The sequence below is a fragment of the Solanum verrucosum genome, unplaced genomic scaffold (assembly GCF_900185275.1).
Source record: "Solanum verrucosum unplaced genomic scaffold, falcon-dt-bn FXZP01000151.1, whole genome shotgun sequence".
Classification (NCBI taxonomy): domain Eukaryota; kingdom Viridiplantae; phylum Streptophyta; class Magnoliopsida; order Solanales; family Solanaceae; genus Solanum; species Solanum verrucosum.
This window is the reverse complement of record NW_026020202.1, coordinates 815,281-837,110: the sequence shown is the minus strand read 5'-3', so window position 1 is coordinate 837,110 and position 21,830 is coordinate 815,281. Positions and strand designations below refer to the sequence as shown.

Below are 21,830 nucleotides of genomic sequence, written 5' to 3'. Positions count from 1 at the left end.
GTTTACTCGAGAAAGGGAATTAAGAGTAAAGATAATGAAAATTCAATCCAAAGAGAGATAATCGGATGAGTCATTCAAAGAATCAACCATCATACCAATATACCCTGCCTTAACAAAACAGAGGAAAAAAGAATAACATCATGATTAAGTTAAGCATGGAAAATGGATTCTTTTAATGGAATGCCCCCGTTTGGTTCTTAGAGGCAGATCAATAACAATTTTAATAGACATAAGATTCACCTAGAAAAATACGAACGCATAATTGTCTCCAGATTGATATAGCTGCCTCGACATTTTCAGCATTATATAAGGATCACCCAAAAAGAAAATCAAGAACCTATCTTAGTATCACTTATTGAAACTTTATCAATAGATTAAATACCGAATATGTTAAATATTGGAGAGCTCACAAAATAAAGAGCACATTAGTTGCTGGTAAAACAAAAGAATGACCACCATGATTTCTTCCCAAGAAAATATCAAAATGTACGCATGTAATGTAACAATAAATCACTTGAAGCCTACACTTCAGATCATTCTTTTAAAGAATTTTGATTATACAAAGTTTTGTTATGTCTAATATAATAAGCATGGAAAATAATATTCTAAAAAAAGGGTATATATGGTGGTACATGTATGCACATAGAGAAATTTATAACAAAGAGAGAATACTGAAGATGATAGATCAAGTAATTTAGAAGGTATTAGGACAACTCAAAAATGACATAGAAATATAACCATAACATAGTCTTCCAAAAAGAAAAAAACTTACTTGTTACATAATGATACAGTAAACAAGAAAATCAGAAGCTACAAATGTACAATTGATCAATAAGTTAATGTTGATTTTTGAACGTATTAGAAGATGAACAGTATTAGATTCAGAAATTAATCTGCAAATGAGGTTGGGATATTATCTATGTTTTCAATACTAACATGAAGGGGCATAAGTAACCTGAGAGACAATGGAGTATTCAAGTACAAATACCATATCCAAAGTGATAATCCTAAGTATTGCCACTACATGAAGAAGCTAGATAAAGCTCTTCCCGGTTGCCAAAGTTGGTGTCTGGCATCTCTCTGATTTTTCTACAATTATTGATTGTAGTGTTCGTCCTTCTCTTGCTCACTTATATATAAGGGTAAATATTAGTGCGAGTTAAATCTAAATATTCCTTCAGCAGCTGAAAATGAATGACATAATATATATTGAATAACTTCAAAATAGAGAATCGACATATTTGAAGAACTTTATCAACACATTCAAACAATACTTTTCAAAAATTTAGAAGTTAGTGAATGAATTTTAATTTAAAGTAAAATGAAGCCTAAGGGGAAAGTTGATGTTTCATCTACACAAGAGCAACTATGAACCCCAAACACAAAAGTCAACTGTAAAAAAATTCAGATCTGCATAAAGCTTGTAAATGATTGTGATATTGTCTACCATGATCGTAAGGTTTTTCTCAAAATATCTCACACTATTAAGAGATTCTACATCTTATATGTAGTTTCCAATCTTTTCTTTAGAGGTATATTAGATCTCCGGATTAGATCCTATAATGTGTCAACACAACCATAATGAACAAAAAAAGATACTTATTTTGTGGCTCTTAGTAAATATAACTAATTCACAACCGCCCTCTATAGCTTAATCCCTAGTCTTGATTTTCCCATCTGTAAGCATGAAACGGAAAAATGAATGAGTTTTTTTTTTTATGTTTTCCATAGATATGTAGTACTTACTTTCTAGTTGACTACACTCTGTAGATTAACACCAACACAATCATTATTTAAGTACATGAAGTGATGTCCAGTCTAGAGTAGATATGAATAAATATAGAAAAGAGATGTTCACCGAGGCGTGATCCTCAAGCGCATATCATTCTGGAACACCGAGAATGCAGTAATTTCATTGTTCCTGGCTTATATCTCCTTCTCTCGCTCTCCTTGTCTATATTTTTAAAAATACATGAAATATACAACGTTTCTCTTTTTCTAAAGTTGCAGTGACTGACGTTCGGAGGATTTTAAGCATATCAAATCCTACAACAAAGAATAAGAAAAAGGTTTTGAGTCTTACATTACCCTGTTTTGCTCCATTTTAAAATGACCCATCCCTTCGGATTTGTTGTTCTTATGATAATAATCACCCCACAATAGAAAAATCATGTAAATATCAAATGTGTAAGTGAGCAATTGCTAAAGTAAATAACGCAAAAAAAAGTTTGAGAAAGTGGTCGTGGATATTCAATAACAGTGGAAACACTAGAAATATCTTGGAAGTTCAAACTCTAACAAATAAGTATTTTGCACTACTGAAAAGATAAAAGGAATATATAAAGGATTTCAGGTTCAAGCATATACTTCCGACCATATTAACTTATACTCAGCAACAGAAGCTAAGGAATTCACTACTGACCCAGAATCTTCATAATTAACAAGAGAGTATGTTGTAGAAAATCTATAGGGAAAAGAAATGAAAAAGTCATTTAGTTCATTCAAACATACTATCGAACCCCAATGTTTAAAATAAGTTAACCAAGCAATATACACTTTAAAGACAGAACACACAATTTGTAATACATCTCATAAGATTGCACCTTAGTATCTCAATTCAAACATGAAAATTGAATAAGAATATCAGAAAAATTATAAAAAACTACCCAGAAGAACAAATGGCAATTACAGACAATGAAACTGCAATAACTAAAGAAAGATTGCCTTAAAACCTCAAAAAAAACATAAATAGCTCACAATTTGAATCATAAATTTCTTAATATCAGATAAAGAATAAGAACCATTAAAAAGAAAAATTGTATAATTTTAGAGAGAGAAATTATGTAAAATAATTATAAACCTAGAAATCAATGAAAGAAAACAATGCTATGCAAATGAAGGGTAAATAATTAGTAAGCATTACACGTGTTTGCTGAGAAAGAAGTACAATACATGATAAAAAAAAGATGCTCAATGACCGATCAAACTCGTCCAGGTTTATAGTACATCTCACAGTGTTGTTGGTACAATTATTAATTGATTAACCCTTATTTAGAAGAGGGAGTTGGAAAAGACGAACACAGCTCCAAAAAGTTGTTCCAAATGTAATTCAAGTTGTACTATTTAGGGCCCACTTTATTAAACAAGTACTATACTAGCTTTGATAATACATAAAGTATTAATTATAACCTGGAGTGTAATTTCTTTTAAGTCCCCACGTGTCTTCGTTAATAAAATTTATAGTTCCCGTGATATTGAAAGTTTATTTGATAGGGTTTTATTCTGGCCAACATTGAACTCTCCATCTCTGCTCACCTTTTCAATCTTCACTTTGTTATTATTTCTCTCAATCATAGTAATGAAGTTGTTGGATTGAAGTTCCAATTTCTCTGCTTCTCAGGTATTCAGTTCTTAATCATTGTTAGATAATGTCTTTTTATATCCTCCGATAGTTTCCTCAATTCTTTAAAAATGTTTCGTCATAGAAGCTTTTTAATGTTTTAGTGGAAGAAAGTGATAAGCTAGGTCATCGAAATGATGACGAAGTTGATGAAGGTTGCCAAGAATTAGGAACACACACAACTTTTCCCCCAAAAGTTCTAATGCCTAAATTCATTGTAAAAACATCGTCTCTTCCTATTTAAAAGTATTTCAAGAAAATTAGTCATTATTCCAGTGATTTATCTCTATACAGATTTAATTGAACTTTATAAGTTGATTCCTCTTTCTTTGTTATATCTGCACGTGTCGCATAATTTCAAGAGATATTCTTTTTTTCTTTCTTTATATTCTATAATTGTTAGTTCTATTGTGGTTTTGCTAAAGCATTGAATTTTAAGTTATAAGTTTGTAGCTAAGGCTTATATTAGTATTGTCATAACTTTTGCGGCTATGTTGAGAATGATGTCGGTAATTCATGGTTTCAGATGATAACCGTGGCAATGATTCTTCTTAGTATAGAAATTTGATAAATTTTAGTTGAATTTTGGTTTGATAGGTTTGACCTATAGAGACAGTAAATTTCATAAACTAATCTCTTCATTTTTTGTTAGAAATTATTTCAGTTTTTCCTATCAGAAATTATTTCAGTGATTTACCAAAGCATTTAACTTTTGGTTAATATACTTTGTATTAGAAGTGAGACTTTTGAAGGACCAACACATATTCCACTAATTGTACTGCATGCTTTATAGATATTATTTTTCAATTTTGCATCATTTTTAGGCCAGTAAAGTGTTGTAAATGTTAATGTCTATATTAATGAGACTAAATTATATCTCCATATAAGTTAATTGTTATCACTATAGGTGTAAGTACCTCTTTCTCTTTCAAAATTAGATTTTGGAATCTGAGTTTTTTCTCTAGGCTTACTCAGTACTGGCTCTATGCTTTGGAAAATAAGGCTTTTGCCTTAGGCCCCCAATTTTTTATAAAGAATAAATTATGAGTTAAGATATATATACAAAAATTGATTATGATAAAAAGTATAATTTTCTAAAATATATATTATTTTACCCACTTTAACATCTTTTGTACTTGTTAAAAATAACAATTAATAGTGAAAAGTGTTGAACAAAGTGAGTTACAAATTCTTTTTTATTTCTTTTTAAATTTTAGTTTCAAGCACTACTAAAAGCATATTAAAATGCGATATATCAAGTCGTCAACTTCTTGGGTCAAAATCTATGGTTCTAACTCTTATCTTTAGTTAATATTTGTCAACTTATTACTTATAGAATTATGTTAACAATTCATATAATAATTGCCTCGCTAAAAGGATGTTTTTCAATGTTTAGTTAATAAAATCTTACCTAAAACTAATAACTAAAAAAAAAATTTAAAATACTAATAATCTTTATCTAAATAGTGTAAGAAAAATAAATTTTGAATAAATACATATATGAAGTTAATTTATATTTTCGGCCTCCAATTGAAATTTCGCTTTAGACCCCCAATCACGTTGAGCCGCCCTTGGGCCTACTCTTGCTCTACTCATGTCCACAATTTGGACTTAACATGTCTAATCCGGTATTTCGGTTGTTATTCAATCAATGTTCAATCTTAGCGCCATATGCCTGCTAGGAAAATGGCTTTATCAACAATAGCGGCAAGAAGTATTGTACAAACCATTCATATAACATTGCTTCTCGGAAAGGTTCATCAAATAAAATATTTATTTGGTAAAATTTTAGAAAAGAATAGAAAATGCAAGTTGAAAATTTTCCCAGAAATCATTAAATCCATAAAAAAAAAAATAGACTTAAAATTTTCAATAGAAATGGGACTTCTTGGACAAACACTGCATTAAAGAATTGGACCAAAAGCTATTTAGATTGTACTATGATGCATTTAATATTTTATGGTTTGTGGCCCAATTTCATTGGATATAAAATTTCATGCATTTTTCGTGAGATATTTGTATTATGAAATGTGAGATGTGTCTTTAATTTCTTGTTGATTATACTTGCTACAAATATACCTTGACTTTCTCTTTCCATTTCCCACAACTCTATTCATCTTCCACCTTTTGAAAGTGTTATCTCTCTTCATCTTCCATCTTCTGAAAGTGTTGCTGCAGTTTAAGGTATTTCTTATCCCTTTGTTATTCTTCTCTCTTCAATTTTATTTGTGCTCAAATGATAAACTGAGAATGACAGTTGGATTTTTGTTTCTAATTAAAGGGAAAAATCAAAATGGGTCATTTCTAATAAGGGGTAATACATTGCTGAAAAATTGACTTTTCCATTCAAATTTCTTTCTAACCAAATGGGTGAATCAAAATGAAAGTTCATATCTTCAATGTTTTTCCCAATTTTTGGTTGTCAACAAAGGGAATAATCGAGATTGTATTTCTATTCATGCAATAGACAAATTCAACTTCTTTGGTGATATTGAATTTGTAATTATGCTTATGTCATATGGTTGATGTACATGTTTTGAACTGTGAGTGTATCTTAGGATAGTTTTGAGCATTGATGACCTCTATGAATTTAACCACTCTATTTGAGATCCCATTTCTTGGGTGGGAAGTCTCAAATTGGAAATAAAGATGTGAGTTTGAAGATCTTGATGTTAGAATTTGTGATATATCCCTCCTCAATTGTTGATGCACATGTTTTGTCACCCTTTGCAATAAATTTTGAGCCGTCTGTTGTAGCTTGAGGTTAATCGTCATAAAAACTTTGACATCTTATTGGGTTCAAAACAATGTTTTAATCTCGCATTAGCATGTAAGTTTTAGTCTTTTCCATAAACGTTCTAACATGGACAAGTTATTGATATCAAAATCTAATTAACAGAAAGAGGTATTTATAGAAAAACTACTCTTTTAATCCGATGATTTTTATTCGTAGTGACCTATTTGATAAGTCTCATAGTTGTCAATAACAACAACATACCCAGTCAAATTCCACAAATATAGTATGGAGAGGATAAAGTGGAAGAAGACCTTATCTCTACCTCATGAAAGTAGAGAAATTGTTTACGAAATTTTCATAGTTGTCCAATTGTCTTATTATGTTTGTATAATCGTATAAGAAGACTCTTGTAGAAGTAATTGAAGGAGTTGCAGCAGGAAAAATAAGTGTTCCAACAAAATAGTATTCTGGCACGACAACAGATGAGGTCACCTACTTTTATTTCGAGTTCTTATCGATTTAACTCCTTTGCGATTAAAGACGTTTGATATACGTGACAATTAATACTTTTGGATCCTTGCTCACTTTTATAACTATACCTCAACTTAGATAATGTGGCAGAAAACAATCAAGGTTTAGAGACAGAACAAGAAGTAGGCTAAACTATGGGAATGGTTGATTTCAGATTCTCTTGATTTTCAAGTCCTTCAGGTACAATCTCACATACTTTTTTCAGGTTCTTCAAATTTTGGCCCCTTTTTTTTCAAAAGGAACCATAGTGTTTTGTTTAGTGTACTGATAATGGTTAGTGAAGATTATGGTGTTGTATATTGTATTTAGTGCATATTGGATTTGATACTTTTGTTAATTCTTGGCAAAAAATAGGTAAGTAAACATTTATGTAGATGTGCTAAGGTGAGGAATTGCAATCAGCTGCTTCCTCAGATGAAACTAGAAGAGAGATATACGGTGCATAAATAAAATATAAAGAAAAAGGACAAGTGTGACATTTTATTGTTGTTAGCATTCTTAGCCATATACATGTGAATATGAGAACAAAAGGTCAAATATGTGAGGATTATGAGATAAAAGCACATTCGTATGTTTCTTAAAGCTAAAAGCAAAAAACATTTGCTAATTTACAGGTTTCAAGATGAAGCAAACTCAAAGCCCCATTCCTATTCTTACCGTTGACAAATGTCTATAATAGTGTGTAACATCATTACCACGAAGAATAAGAGAAATGCAGTATATTGTTCATATATGCTATTCTTACATCTAGATTGGAAAAGAAATTATGCTACTTATATCTCACTGTACATCTCATTTCAAGGTACACTAACAATATGAGTTAGAAGGAGATGATCTACGTGGAAATAACAGACAACCGATTGAGTTCAATTCTCAAGTTAGCTATGTCTAAGATATGAGGATTAGATAAGAAATTGTGTTAGTCATTACTGGTGTTATCTTATTTTTCATGTATTGAAGGCCTAATTGTCTTAAAAATAACACCAGTATCTATAGTTATGTTGTTATATGTTCAGAAAAACATTTATCTCCTTAATTGAGGGTTAGAGTAAGTACTTTGGCTAATTGTTACAACTTAAATCTGATTTGTCATTTTTAGCCCCGTAGGCTGTAGTTAAATTCACCTTTAAAAAGAACGGTAGCTAATGATGTGATCTTTCATTGATTGTCTATATTTACTCTATTTTGGCATCTATCATTGATCAACCTTTGCACATAATCGACTTTTCCTTGTGTCAATCATAACAACATATGCAATTTTAGCTTAATGTTTTTTTGATGTGCTACTTCTGAACCATTTTTTTATTGTTCGCTGCTATCCTTCATCATCAAAAGATTATGCACAACATCCACAACTTGAAAATATAAAATGTTGGGCCCGTGCTAGCATTGTATCAAACTCGGTGGAGTTGGAAAGAGGATTCCAAGACCTTTCATTTGAAATCTTATGGGCCACCTAGCACATCCTGTACTGAAAGTTATGGTCGTTTGAAGTTGACTCAAAACTCACAACTTAATCATAACTTGCAATATTTTAGATTTTGCTATTTGTATCACTCCCTGAGCCTACACCCTGGATGTTGCCGGCACTCGAGAACCAACGCTAGCCCCAAGCGAACCATTGGCCTGGCTTACTTACTCAGTGGAAGACTTTAATCATAAAGAAAAGGATTCATATGCTAAATAACTCAACTGTCTCAAACTGAACTCATAATGTTTTAGAAATAAACATTTAACTTAGCCACAGTGGCAACTCAATTCCGAACATAAGCCAATAACAAAGTAAAGACAATGAACTAACTGATTGTCTATCTATGAAGCCTCTAATAACTGAGATGGATGTCGGGACAAGACCCCCAACATCCTAATGAACTAAAATGATAAAGTGATGAAAAAGGGGATCCTCCGGAAAGCAAGGAGGCTCACCAACAACTCTAAAGCTCAACTGGATGAATGATGTACTGGATGTTGATCCTGGTTACCTGTGTCTGCATCATAAAACGTTGTAGGCCAATTGGCATCAATACATTGAATGTACGAGTATGAGAGTTTGAATGCTAAATACAACTTAAGCTTGAAAAGAATCTGAAAGGAACTAAAGAACTTACCTGGTTCAACTCAACTCAACATAACTGAACTCATTTCAATATAAAGCAGTTTAAAAACAAGTGCAATATAAGGAAAAGTTGTTTAAAACATGATGTCAACTCTGTGTATTTAGAAATACAATAATAACTCTATATGTATGCAAAAATACAATATGAACTCTGTTTGTATATAAAAATACAAAATACTGTTGTGGGAGTTTCTCTAACCGACAACCATCACTTAAGAGCTATAGTGATGATACAGCATTTTACCTCATGCTGCCAAGGACCGTCCTATACCTTGCCGGGGGTATAGAACCTAACTCACTAAGTGGATCCACCAGTCTATGCTAAAAAGCACTGAAGGAATCATCTAAAAAGTAGGACCCTTTTCTACCCATGGTGGCTACATGGTTTATGGGGGCTGTGAGTTGTCTAAACTCTCCCCCATATCAGTACTCAATACTACTCACAAAAATATAATATTAGCTCTTATGTTTAAAAACATACTCGTTCTGTGATTTGAGATTAGTGCTCAAAAACATAGCTCAAAGGCTATCTTGGAAATCAAAGTTTCCCCTCTTGCTTTATTTAGAAAGACGTTACTCTTTTCTGAAAACTAGCCCGAAGGCTCTTTGAAAATCGAGGTTTCCTTTCTTGTTTAAATATGAAAACATTTTAAACCCTTTGGGAATACATAGTCCTCATATACTTTTGAAGACATGAACTTCAAGCTTTACTCTTTACTCTTTACTCTTTACTCAACTTGAACTTCAAGTCTTAAAACAAAGTTAAAAGCATTTGCAAAAGGCTTCTTGAAAAGACTCTAAGAACTTCCTAGACTTGGCTCTTAACTTTCCTTGAATTTGAATTTATGGATTCAAGGTTTTGATATTCATGCTTCTGGATGATTTCTAGATGTTTAGAAGTCATTTAGAGTAGTTAGAATCAATAGAAAGTGTTAATACACTTTAGAAAGGCTTAAACGGATTGAATGACAAAAACTGGGTGAAAAACAACGATCATGGCTCATCCGGGGCACGCCATGCCAGACCCTAAGCTTCTGGGAATCACTTTGGGCGCACTGCAGGCGCGTCATCCCAACCTTATGGCGCTATGGGGGCGTGATGCTCCTGGCGCTCCCCAGGTGTGTCTGACGAATTTTTCAACTCATTTTCTCATCCTAAATCATTTTAAATGGATTCCTTTTCTCAATACTTTCTTAGATTCAGATACCCAACACATGTACACTAGAATCTAACTCGAAACAACTCTTAAAAATCTTAAAACGTCTCAAGAAAACCCATCAATAACATATAAGTTCAAGAATGAAAACAATTCATGAACACAACTCAAGAACATCAAATTATAACTCTTTTAGGACGAAAATCGCTGAATTAAACATGATTGGCACGTGGGTGAATGGACCCAACGCTATGTGATCTCACATACCTTGTAGGGATCACCCCCGATGAAATCCACAAGCTAATCTCGACGAATCTTGAATAAATCTTGAACGTTCTTCTCCTTTCTCCTTTTTTCTCCTTTCTCCAAGCCCTAGTGTGAAATTCACTTTTCTAAAACTGACTAAAATCTGAGTTTACCCCAATTAAACTCCTAAAAACAAATTAATTAAGTTGGCTAAGGAAAAGACCAAACTACCCTTCCAAAATCCGGATTGGATTTTCCTTATTCGCACAACCCAACTTTCGAAGGGCATAACTTGCTCATATTAACTCAGAATCGTGCAAGCTTGGTGGCGTTAGAAATATCATTCCATGAGATTTCCAACCATATCTGGAAGTACACCTAACTCATCCTGAGCTAGGAGTTATGGCCGTTTGAAGTTGACCAAAACTCAACCTTTCTTAACTTAAAGAAATTTCCAGATTTCCATTCTTTCCAAAAATGACTATTTCCAATTATAAGCTTCTTCCTAGTTACTTCAAATTGCGAGATGTTACAATATCTCCCTCTTGGGAATATTTGTCCTCGAATGAGATTACTCTACTAGGCTATGGGTGGTAATATCAAGTTCAAACACCTAACAAGCAAATGCTAAATCATTTTCTGGTCCTCGAATAGTTTTTCAACTCGTTTTCTGATCCTAAATCATTTTAAATCGATTCATTTTCTCAATAATTTATTAGATTCATATACCCAACACATGTACACTAGAATCTAACTCGAAACAACTCTTAACATCGCTAAAACGTCTCAAGAAAACCCATCAATCACATGTAAGTTCAAGAATGTAAACAATTCAAGAACAGAACTCAAGAACATCAAATTGTAACTCTTTTAGGAACAAAATCGCTTAATTAAACATGATTGGCGCATGGGTGAATGGACCCAATTCTCACATACCTTGTAGGGATCACCCCCGACGAAATTCACAAGCTAATCTCGACGAATTTTTAACATTCTTCTCCTTTCTCCTCTTTTGTCCTTTCGCCAACCCCTAGCGTGAATTCCACTTTTCTAAAACTGACCAAAATCTGAGTTTACCCCAATTAAACTCCTAAAAACAAATTAATTAAGTTGGCTAAGGAAAAGACCAAGCTACCCTTCAAAAATCCGGATTGGAATTTCCTTATTCGAACAACCCAACTTCCGAAGGTCATAAATTACTCATATGAACTCAGAATCGTGCAACCTTGGCGGCGTTGGAAAGATCATTCCAACATATTTCCAACCATATCTGGAAGTACACCTAACTCATCCTGAGCTAGGAGTTATGGCCGTTTGAAGTTGACCAAAACTCAATTTTTCTTTACTTAAACAAATTTCCAAATTTCCATTCTTTCCAAAAATGACTATTTCCAATTATAAGCTTCTTCCTAGTTACTTCAAATTGCGAGATGTTACAATTTCCAATTTAGTTCTTTCTAATATTAGCTCTTTCAAATACCAAGGTGCTACAAAATAAACTCATACGAATAGAAAATTACATTTAAGGCTCCAAATTTTAATACTTTATTAGATCATACAATGGACTACTTTATTAATAGCATATCTACATATAATATATTAATATGTGAGTGCACAAAATAGAAATTACTAACATTGTAATCTCCAATAGTCGATAATTATTGTGTTGAGCTATTTTTAATAGTACTCTAATATTTGTTTGCATTGTTAATTAATTGCTTAAACTTGAGCTCACCAACAAGGCTGGAGCTATGGATTGGACACCATTCGCCGAAAAATTACAAGATATATATAGATCAAATATTACTTTTTTTTAATCAAATTTGAGCTCAAAGCTTGTTTATTCAATCATAAATATCAAAAAGACATGTCTGCCTGGCCCAACTTTGAAAACGAAAGTTAGCCCAAATATATCTATACCTTTTTTATTTCTCGCCCTATTTTTAACACTTTCCCTAACATTTGTTTCCAAATCCTCCTCTTTCATATTCTTCTCTGCGGCACCTTCATGATTCTCCTTAGTCTCCTTTAGATCATCAGCATTAAACCAGGGTGGTGTACCACTACACATCTTCAACAGCTTCAATAGGTGTTGCTCCACCTTATCTTCCTCCTCCTTTATGTTTCTAATATCTCATTTATCTTGGCTTAGTATGTTCTGATTTCTCGATCTAACACCGTTGTTAGCTATGGATCCAAATATGCTGCTCTTTATCTTCCTCTATATGACAATGGATGATGTGCTTTGGATGTATAATCCTCGACCTTAGGCGATTTCCTCTTTTGTAAGCAGGTAGCTCTGTATTTCTCACCCATTTTAAGCACTAGTATTGGCAAAAGTTTGAGGTGTACATATAATATCTTGCGAGACTCACCACATCTTGATTAATGTAATTGTGGTCCATACTAGTTGTTTATGTCTTTTATCTTTCTTGTCTTGATTCTCAAACTTGCGATTTGTGCTTTGTCCATGTTTAGAATTCTTCTGCAATTAGCTAGTAGTTGTTCAAACTTCTTGTATTTCTGTACCTCCGACTTAATGTAAGCACTATTAGCAATGACATCTGCTAGTAGATTACCTTCCCTGTATACATGCTGAACTTCGAATTTGTTTTGTTTCACAATTTGTTTTGCTTCTTCTAGTATGTCTAGTATCTCCCATGGTATTTTCCATTCCCTAAGTATCATTTTCATGATTCATAGTGATTTGTTTCTAGAATAACCTTCCTGAGCTTGTTTTTTATACAATAAATTAGCCCTCTTAGTACTGTTGTCACGTCAAATATTACTTTATATTGATATATTAAGCATTTTGAACACCCTAAACAACAACAATGACTCGTAGCTCAGTGGAAAAAGTGTGTCCAATATGTACACAATACCCAAGTTTGAATCACTGCATCTATGTTTTGTATATTTTGTTTAATGTGGTTTGCTGTAAAATAGTTAATTTAATGAAAAATGAAATACTTTGTTGTATATAGAGTGGTAGCTTAGTGACAATAGTGTGAAGAAGTTTGTTTGCCATTGAGGTTCAATTCCCCATGGCCACATTTTTTTTCTATGTTGGCTTTATTTTGGACACCCTTCACGAATTTTCTTCCTACGCCACTGCTCACCAATATATTTGTGCTAATTCCAGTACTTTTTATAATGAGTTTAGCTTAAGGTTATGAATAATTTACTCCTAACCCTTTGCTTTCCTACAAGGGGGGAGAAGACTTGAAACACCCAAACTTTTCAACATGGTATTAGAGACGGAAAACATTATAACTATGTTGAAATCTTTCTATCTCCACAACGAATCAGGCCACATGTGAGAAATGTGCGAGTTAAAATTATTATTAAGTAATTAATTAAAAATATGTGCTATTTAATCAGTCGCACATAATTTTAAATGACACTGTCACACGCTTCAACATTTTCAAAGAAAACATAAAGTTTTAATTAGGAAGAAAGAATTTAAATTAAACAAATCTCATGAAATCACACAATGTGTCTTGTGCCTGCATGCAAATTTTAATACATAGGCTCTCTAAATTTCTTAAACTTCTTAGCTAGATCAACTCAAACTTGGTACATCAATTTTCTTGTACCATTTAACCGCACTGTATGATAATTACACAATGTAGCATAACAAACTAATTTCTACAGTCTACTTACCCCTTTGAGTCCAGCCTCGTCATAATCATTTCTCTTGATCCTTCTACCCTGCTCCCTCTCTCCCCTGTTTACTCGAGAAAGGGAATTAAGAGTGAAGATAATTAAAGTCGAATCCAAAACGAGATAATCGGATGAGTAATTCAAAGAGTCAACCATCATACCAATATACCTTGCCTTAATAAAACAGAGCAAAAAATAATAACAACATGATTAAGTTAAGAATGGAAAATGGATTCTTTTAATGGAATTCCCCCCTTTGCTTCTTAGAGGCAGATCAATAACACTTTTATTGGACATAAGATTCACCTGGAAAAAATATGAACGCATAATTGTCTCCAGATTGATATAGCCACCTCGACATTTTCAGCATTATATAAGGATCACCCAAAAATAAAATCAAGAACCTATCTTAGTATCACTTATTGAAACTTTATCAAGAGGCTAAATACCGAATATGTTAAATATTGGAGAGCTCACAAAATAAATTGCACATTAGTTACTGGTAAAACAAAAGAACGACCACCCTGATTTCTTCCCAAGAAAATATCAAAATGTACGCATGTAATATAACAATAAATCACTTGAAGCCTACAATTCAAATCATCTTTTAAAAGAATTTCGATTATACAATTTTTTGTTATGTCTAATATAATAAGCACGGAAAAAAATATTCTAAAAAGAGGATATATATGGTGGTACATGCATGCACATAGAGAAATTTATCACAAAGAGAGAATAGTGGAGATGATAGATCGAGTAATTTAGAAGGTACTTGGACAACTCAAAAATGACATAGAAATATGACCATAACACAGTCTTCCGAAATGAAAAAAAAACTTACTTGTTTCACAATGATATAGTAAACACGAAAATCAGAAGCTTCAAATGTACAATTGATCAATAAGTTAATGTTGATTTTTGAAAGTGTTAGATGATGAACAATATTAGATTCAGAAATTGATCTGCAAATGGGGTTGGTGTAGTGAAGATGATAGATCGAGTAATTTAGAAGGTACTTGAATAACTCAAAAATGACATAGAAATATGACCATAACACAGTCTTCCAAATAGAAAATAACTTACTTGTTACACAATGATACAATAAACAAGAAAATCAGAAGCTACAAATATACAATTGATCAATAAGTTAGTGTTGATTTTTTAATGTGTTAGATGAAGAACAGTATTAGAATTATAAATTGATCTGCAAATGGGGTTGGTGTAGTGGATATGATAGATCGAGTAATTTAAAAGGTACTTGGACAACTCAAAAATGACATAGAAATATGACCATAACACAGTCTTCCAAAAAGAAAAAAACTTACTTGTTACACAATGATACAGTAAACAAGAAAATCAGACACTACAAATGTACAATTGATCAATAAGTTAGTGTTGATTTTTGAATGTGTTAGATGATGAATAGTATTAGATTCAGATTGATCTGCAAATTGGGTTGGTGTAGTGGAGATGATAGATCGAGTAATTTAGAAGGTACTTGGACAACTCAAAAATGACATAGAAATATGACCATAACACAGTCTTCCAAAAAGAAAAAAACTTACTTGTTATACAATGATTCAGTAAACAAGAAAATCAGAAGCTCCAAATGTACAATTGATCAATAAGTTAGTGTTGATTTTTTAATGTGTTAGATGATGAACAGTATTAGATTCAGAAATTGATCTGCAAATGGGGTTGGTGTAGTGGAGATGATAGATCGAGTATTTTAGAAAGTACTTGGACAACTCAAACATGACATAGAAATATGACCATAACCTAGTCTTCCCAAAAGAAAAAAACTTAACTGTTACACAATGATACAGTAAACAAGAAAATCAGAAGCTACAAATGTACAATTGATCAATAAGTTAGTGTTGATTTTTGAATGTGTGAGATGATGAACAGTATTACATTAAGAAATTGATCTGCAAAATGGGGTAGGTGTATTATCTATATTTTCAATATTAACATGAAGGAGCAGAAGTAACCTGAGAGATAGTGGAATATTGAAGTACAAATACCATATCCAAAGTGATAGTCCTAAGTGGAGCGACAACTTGAAGAAGCTAGATAAAGCTCTTCCCGGTTGGCAAATTTGGTGTCTGGCATCTCTCTAATTTTTCTACAATTATTGATTGTAGTGTTCGTCCTTCTCTTGCTCACTTATATATAAGGGTAAATATTAGTGGGAGTTGAATCTAAATATTCCTTTAGCATCTGAAAATGAATGACACAATATATATTGAATAACTTGAAAATAGAGAATCGACATATTCGAAGAACTTTATCAACACTTTGAAACAATACTTATCAAAAATTTAGAAGTTAGTGAATGAATTTTAATTTAACGTAAAATGAAGCCTAAGAGGGAAAGCTGATGTTTCATCTTCACTAGAGCAACTATGAACCCCAAACACAAAAGTCCATTGTAATAAAGTTCAGATCTGCATAAAGCTTGTAAATGAGTGTGATATCGTCGGCCATGATCGTAATGTTTTTCTCGAATGATCTCACGCTATTAAGAGATTCTACATCTTATATGTAGTTTCCAATCTTTTCTTCAGAGGTATATTAGCTCTCTGGATTACGTCCTATAACGTGTCAACACAACCATAATGAACACAAAAAGATACTTATTTTGTGGCTCTTAGTAAAGATAACTAATTCACAACTGCCCTCTATATCTATTACCCTAGTCTTGATTTTCCCATCTGTAAGCATGTAACGGAAAAACGAATGAGTTTTTTTTTTTTATGTTTTCCATAAATATCTAGTACTCACTTTCTAGATGACTACACTTTGTAGATTAATACCAACGCAATCATTATTTAAGTACATGAAGTGAAGTCCAGGCAAGAGTAAATATGAATACATATAGAAAAGAGATGTTCACCGAGGTGTGATTCTCAAGCGCATATCATTCTGGACCACTGAGAATGCAGTGGTTTCATTGTTCATGGCTCATATCTCCTTCTCTCTCTCCTTGTCTATGTTTTTTACAATACATTAATGTCACGACCCGAGAGCACCCCCTAGTCGTAACCGGCGTACTCGACATCTCGGAGGTCTAATACAAGCCTCTTAGCATTCATTCATCGCATAAAACAAAAAAAAAACCATAATGAATTAAAAACTTTCTTTACAAGGAAGACATTTCATTAAAATAGTAAGCGGAAGACTTCTAGACTTTATACACTTATGTCTCAAACCATCTAATACTTTGAATACCACATTGGGATTTAGCCCATACAAAACTTAAGCAAATACTAGAAAGACATAAAAAAGGACATATGGGGTATTGTCCTCGAATATATGAGGACTCACCAAGTCTTCATCTTCAACACTTAGAAACCTATCAAATAGCCATAACATGTCATCATCTCCAAATCCCTACACTTTAGTCCAAAAAGGGAAAGAAAGGGGTTAGCACAATTAAGTACTAAGTATGGAGACCATGCAAAAACATGCCAAAAAGGACACTTTCAAGGAAGTAAATGCTTTCATATCATTTGATAAAACCTTTCCTTTATAAGTATAAGAGACATAATACAAGTCAACATTAACATATAAGACCATAGCCAACCATACATATACTCAACATATGTCCATATACAACCCATGCTTAACTTTAAAAGAACACATGTCATTTCATTACCATAGGACCTCTATCTAATATAATCTTAAGACACACTTGAGTGAGACAAGAAGTGACCGCCCATACAACCTCTTCAAGCACACTTAAGTGTTCCCCAAGATTACCTTAGATAAGGACATTTCCTTCACAACCTAACATCAATAGACCAACATTCTTTAAGAAACCATTTTGGAGACATTCATGTATTTAGAGGACTTTCATACATTAGCCATTAAGGCTTAGGGAAGTTACTTTAGCATCTTCAAAGCCTACTCGTGCCATGTGTAGATAGCATCCCATACTACTACCTACACGTTGTAGAACCTATCCAATAACTAGAGTGCACATCCCACATGATGGGAATAGGCATTAACCGACATAGACCATGCGAGCTAGACATGGAATCCGGTGTCATAAAACCCTACACCGTGGAAGGTGTTCTACTTGCCAAGGGTAGAACTAGGACACATCCCATGTAGGCACATGGTTTAGGGGCTTTCCAAAGACGTTCATTGTACTCTTGCCTCATACTCGGGAGAGCTACCATCTTAACCATATCCACTCGGTGCTTAGCCTTAGTTCCCATGAAGTAATTTCATTCACATGTATGTGCTAGAGAGGGCACCATCATTAGGTCTACCGACCCATAGCACATCTACCAAGAAGGGCACCACAAGGATCCACTACTAAAAAAATTGCAAAAGGAGACCTAAAAAAAGAGACCTCAAAAATAGGTCGCTAAAAAGAGACCTCATGAGGTCGCTATTTGCATCAATAACTTTTTTTTATTTTTTTTTAACAGGAGAGACCTCGTGAGGTCAATTTTATAAAAAAATCTTCCTAATTAATAATATAAGTGACTTATTTTAATTTTTTTAGTTTATAGTATGTCTTTGTATAAAATATGCGACCTCACGAGGTCACTATTTGTTAAAATAAAAAATACTAATTTAGGTTTATATATCTTGTGAGATCTCATTTTATTAGTCAAATTTGTAAAATAATATTTTAAAATAAGAGACCTCATGAGGTCTCTTATTTTTATTAAATTAAAATAAGAGGGCATTTTTAATTTAGTTCATTTCCTTTCCTGCTCTTCACCTAAAAGCTAAAAAAAGCCCTAACTTGTCTCTTCCCCATAGTTTTACAGATGTGTAGCCTCCGGTTGTCGTCAAGCCTCTCATCAGTTTGAAGTTTTTTAGTTTTCACCTTCAAAACTCACTCGGTTTGAAGCCAAAGCTTTCGTCATCGATTCAAATTCTCGGTGTCGATTTCTTTCTCTGCAAATAAAGGTGAATCTTTCAATCTTTAAACCAAGTTGTAACTATATTGTTTATTTATTGCAAGCATCCATCAATGTAGACTCTCTCTTTCAATTTACTGCAAGCATTAGTAGAATTTGTGATTCTCTTTTCACTTCATGAACATATAATTAACTTTGGGTTTTACTCTTGTTCTATTTTAATGTCCTGTTTTGACTTCTCATGATGATTAACATGAATGCTAGCAAGTTTTGTATCATATAATTTAGAAGAAGATACATGGGTAGTAATATCTAAGAATAAAGAAATAAACTCGGTTATGAAGATTTTCTATTATATTTTGAGATTATTATACCTTATATCTCACTCTAAATAACTCCTAATAATCATGTGTTGAATTCTGATTTAAATTTAGAACTAATATCATTTTGATTCATGTCTCTGTATGTATTTTGGTTGTTTTTTAACTGAGGAGAGAAAAGTTATATATATATATATATATATATATATATATATATATACACACACACACTATAGTCTATAGATATAAACCATCGTGCAATAATGAGGAGAGACAAGTTAAGAAACCATTGTACCGAGAAAGGTCCTTGACCCTTAATAGTGCCTATTGGCTGCATCATCATCATCATCATGCTAGTTGAAGCTACTGCCTCAAATGCAAGAATCCCCTTAATACTACTAACTGGGAAGATGACTTAATTTCTTGCTTGAAAAGTTCAAATTTTGTGTGTAGATGGATCGTAGTTTGATGTATAATAGGAATAATTTTGGTCAAGAGGGGCTAAGGCCTAAAGATACATGGGTAGTAATATCTAAGAATAAAGAAATAAAACCTGTTATGAAGATTTGTATTGTATTTTGAGATTATTATATCTTATATCTCAATCTAAAATAATCACGTTGTAAATTCTGATGCAAACTTAGAACTAATATTGTTTTGGTTTATGTCGTTGTATGTATTTTAGTTGTTTTTAAACTGAAAAATGTATGGATTAGATGTTTTTGCTGATAATTGACAATTAAGATGACTTGTTCTTTGTTTATGAGTAATTAAGATGACATATGGATCTACCTATTATTTTATTGGTTGTAGTAATGAGAAGAGGAAAGTTATATATATACTATAGTCTATAGATATAAACCATTGTGCAGTAATGAAGAGAGGAAAGTTAAGAAATCATTGTGCCCAGAAAGGTCCTTGACCCTTCTGTAATAGTGCCACCTTACTACTATTTTTTTAATGATGTATTCTATTTTGATTTATTTAGGGAAGTGGACATTATTTGGGACAAACTGTTGAGAGAAGTATGCTTTTGTAGTCACCAAAGATACATTTATTCATTTGCACAAGGCCTCGTTAAGCAGTCCCTGCTAGGATTGTTACAATTTGATTTTCAGTAAATTATTACATAAATTAGTGTTTAACAAATTCAAATTTTTGTGATCTTTATGTAGATGAATCGTAGTTGGATGTATAAAATGACTAATTTTGGTCGAATGGGGCTAAGACCTGAATTTGTAGAAGGCGTCACTGGTTTTGTGTAGTATGCAAAGACACTAGAACTTTTTCAACGTAATGGTGTGCTTAAGTGTCCTTGTAATAAATGTCAATGTTTGAATTATGAAAAACCAGATATTGTTAAGGGTGAAGGATCCAAGATTTAAGCAAATGAGTGAGATCGGTAAGAAGGCTAGACCATCTACTAAGGGTGGTTCTCTACACACAAGTGGGGCTCAAAGTCAAGGAAGTATGAGGAGGAAATTGGTATGTATCATTTTTCTGTAAGTTTTTATATATTTTAGGTATTAATATTTAATTACTCTTGATTATAACTTAATTAGTTCAATATGTAGGAAAAGGAACTAGGAAGATTGGTAACTTAGACTGAGGCATTCAGGGCAACACACATAAGAAAGAAGAAAAATCTCGAAGATCCAGACGTGTGGGTTGAGCCGCGAGCTGAATTGACCTATGTAAGCCTCTAATTTAAACTAATAGTTACTTGCTTTCTAAATTTATATTCTAATAATAATACCATTCAATTTAAAATCGATATCTTCAAGTTTTGGAGGATTTACGACAAACTTAACCAGAAGAAATCGAGGTATGCCACTTACCCAAAAACAGGCTGAGAGAGTGTGGCTAGACTTGATTGGTGGGCCGAGTAGATATGAGTATGCCTATGGCATGCCACAACAAACCTTTTGTGAATATCATTCTGAGTTTGAAGGCCTAAGTAGTTCCTATGATGATGAATCGATGAAGAAAAATTTAGCTATGGAGCAAAAGATAGCTGAGCTATCTAGCCAAGTCCAAGACTCGTGGGCTAGGGAAAGGCGCAGGGACATAGAGTATGAGGGTCTTAAGGCTCAATTAGATGCATTACTTGCTTCAGGAGGGATTCCCCCTTGTTCCAATGACGTCATTTTCCCTCCTCAACCCTCTCGGTCTCAACCTACTCGATATCCAGTCTATGGTCAACAAAGAAATATGACAGATGAGTCTAATAGTGATGAAGAAGATGAGGATCATGTGGCAAACACACTACCACATTAGTGAAGTTTAGAGTTGTAATAGATAATCTAAGTTCTTTACTTTATGACTTTTTTATGGGACTTATTTTTTTTGTGAATGCATGATAACATTGAAATCCTATTATATAACTTATGGATTTTATGATTTTTCGTTCAATTTCGGATTACGTTGAAGGTGAGTTGCATATTGAGTTGATAAGAGAATATTTAGTAAATGTGTTGTATTAGTTGATTGTTGGAAACCTTTGAGCTTGATTTAGCTAATTAAAAAGGTATTGAATTAATATGACGGTGATGAGCAGCTGCAAAAACAGTTACAAGCTGTTAGCTTTTTTCCAGAAAAAGAGGTCTCTTCTTTGCATTTTATTTTCCAGAAATTTCATAAAAGAGATCTCATGAGGTCTCTTTTCTGCATTTTATTTTTTAGAAATACAGTAGAGAGACCTCAGGAGGTCTCTTTTCTGCAGTTTATTTTTTAGAAATGCAGTAAAGAGACTTCACGAGGTCTCTTTTTGGCAATTTCATT

At 32.8% G+C, this 21,830-nt stretch overlaps 1 pseudogene; it reads left to right on the top strand.

Moving 5' to 3' along the window:
- Positions 1-20,248: 20,248 nt before the first annotated feature.
- LOC125830090 (uncharacterized) lies at positions 20,249-21,364 on the top strand (annotated as a pseudogene).
- The last annotated feature ends 466 nt before the right edge of the window (positions 21,365-21,830 follow it).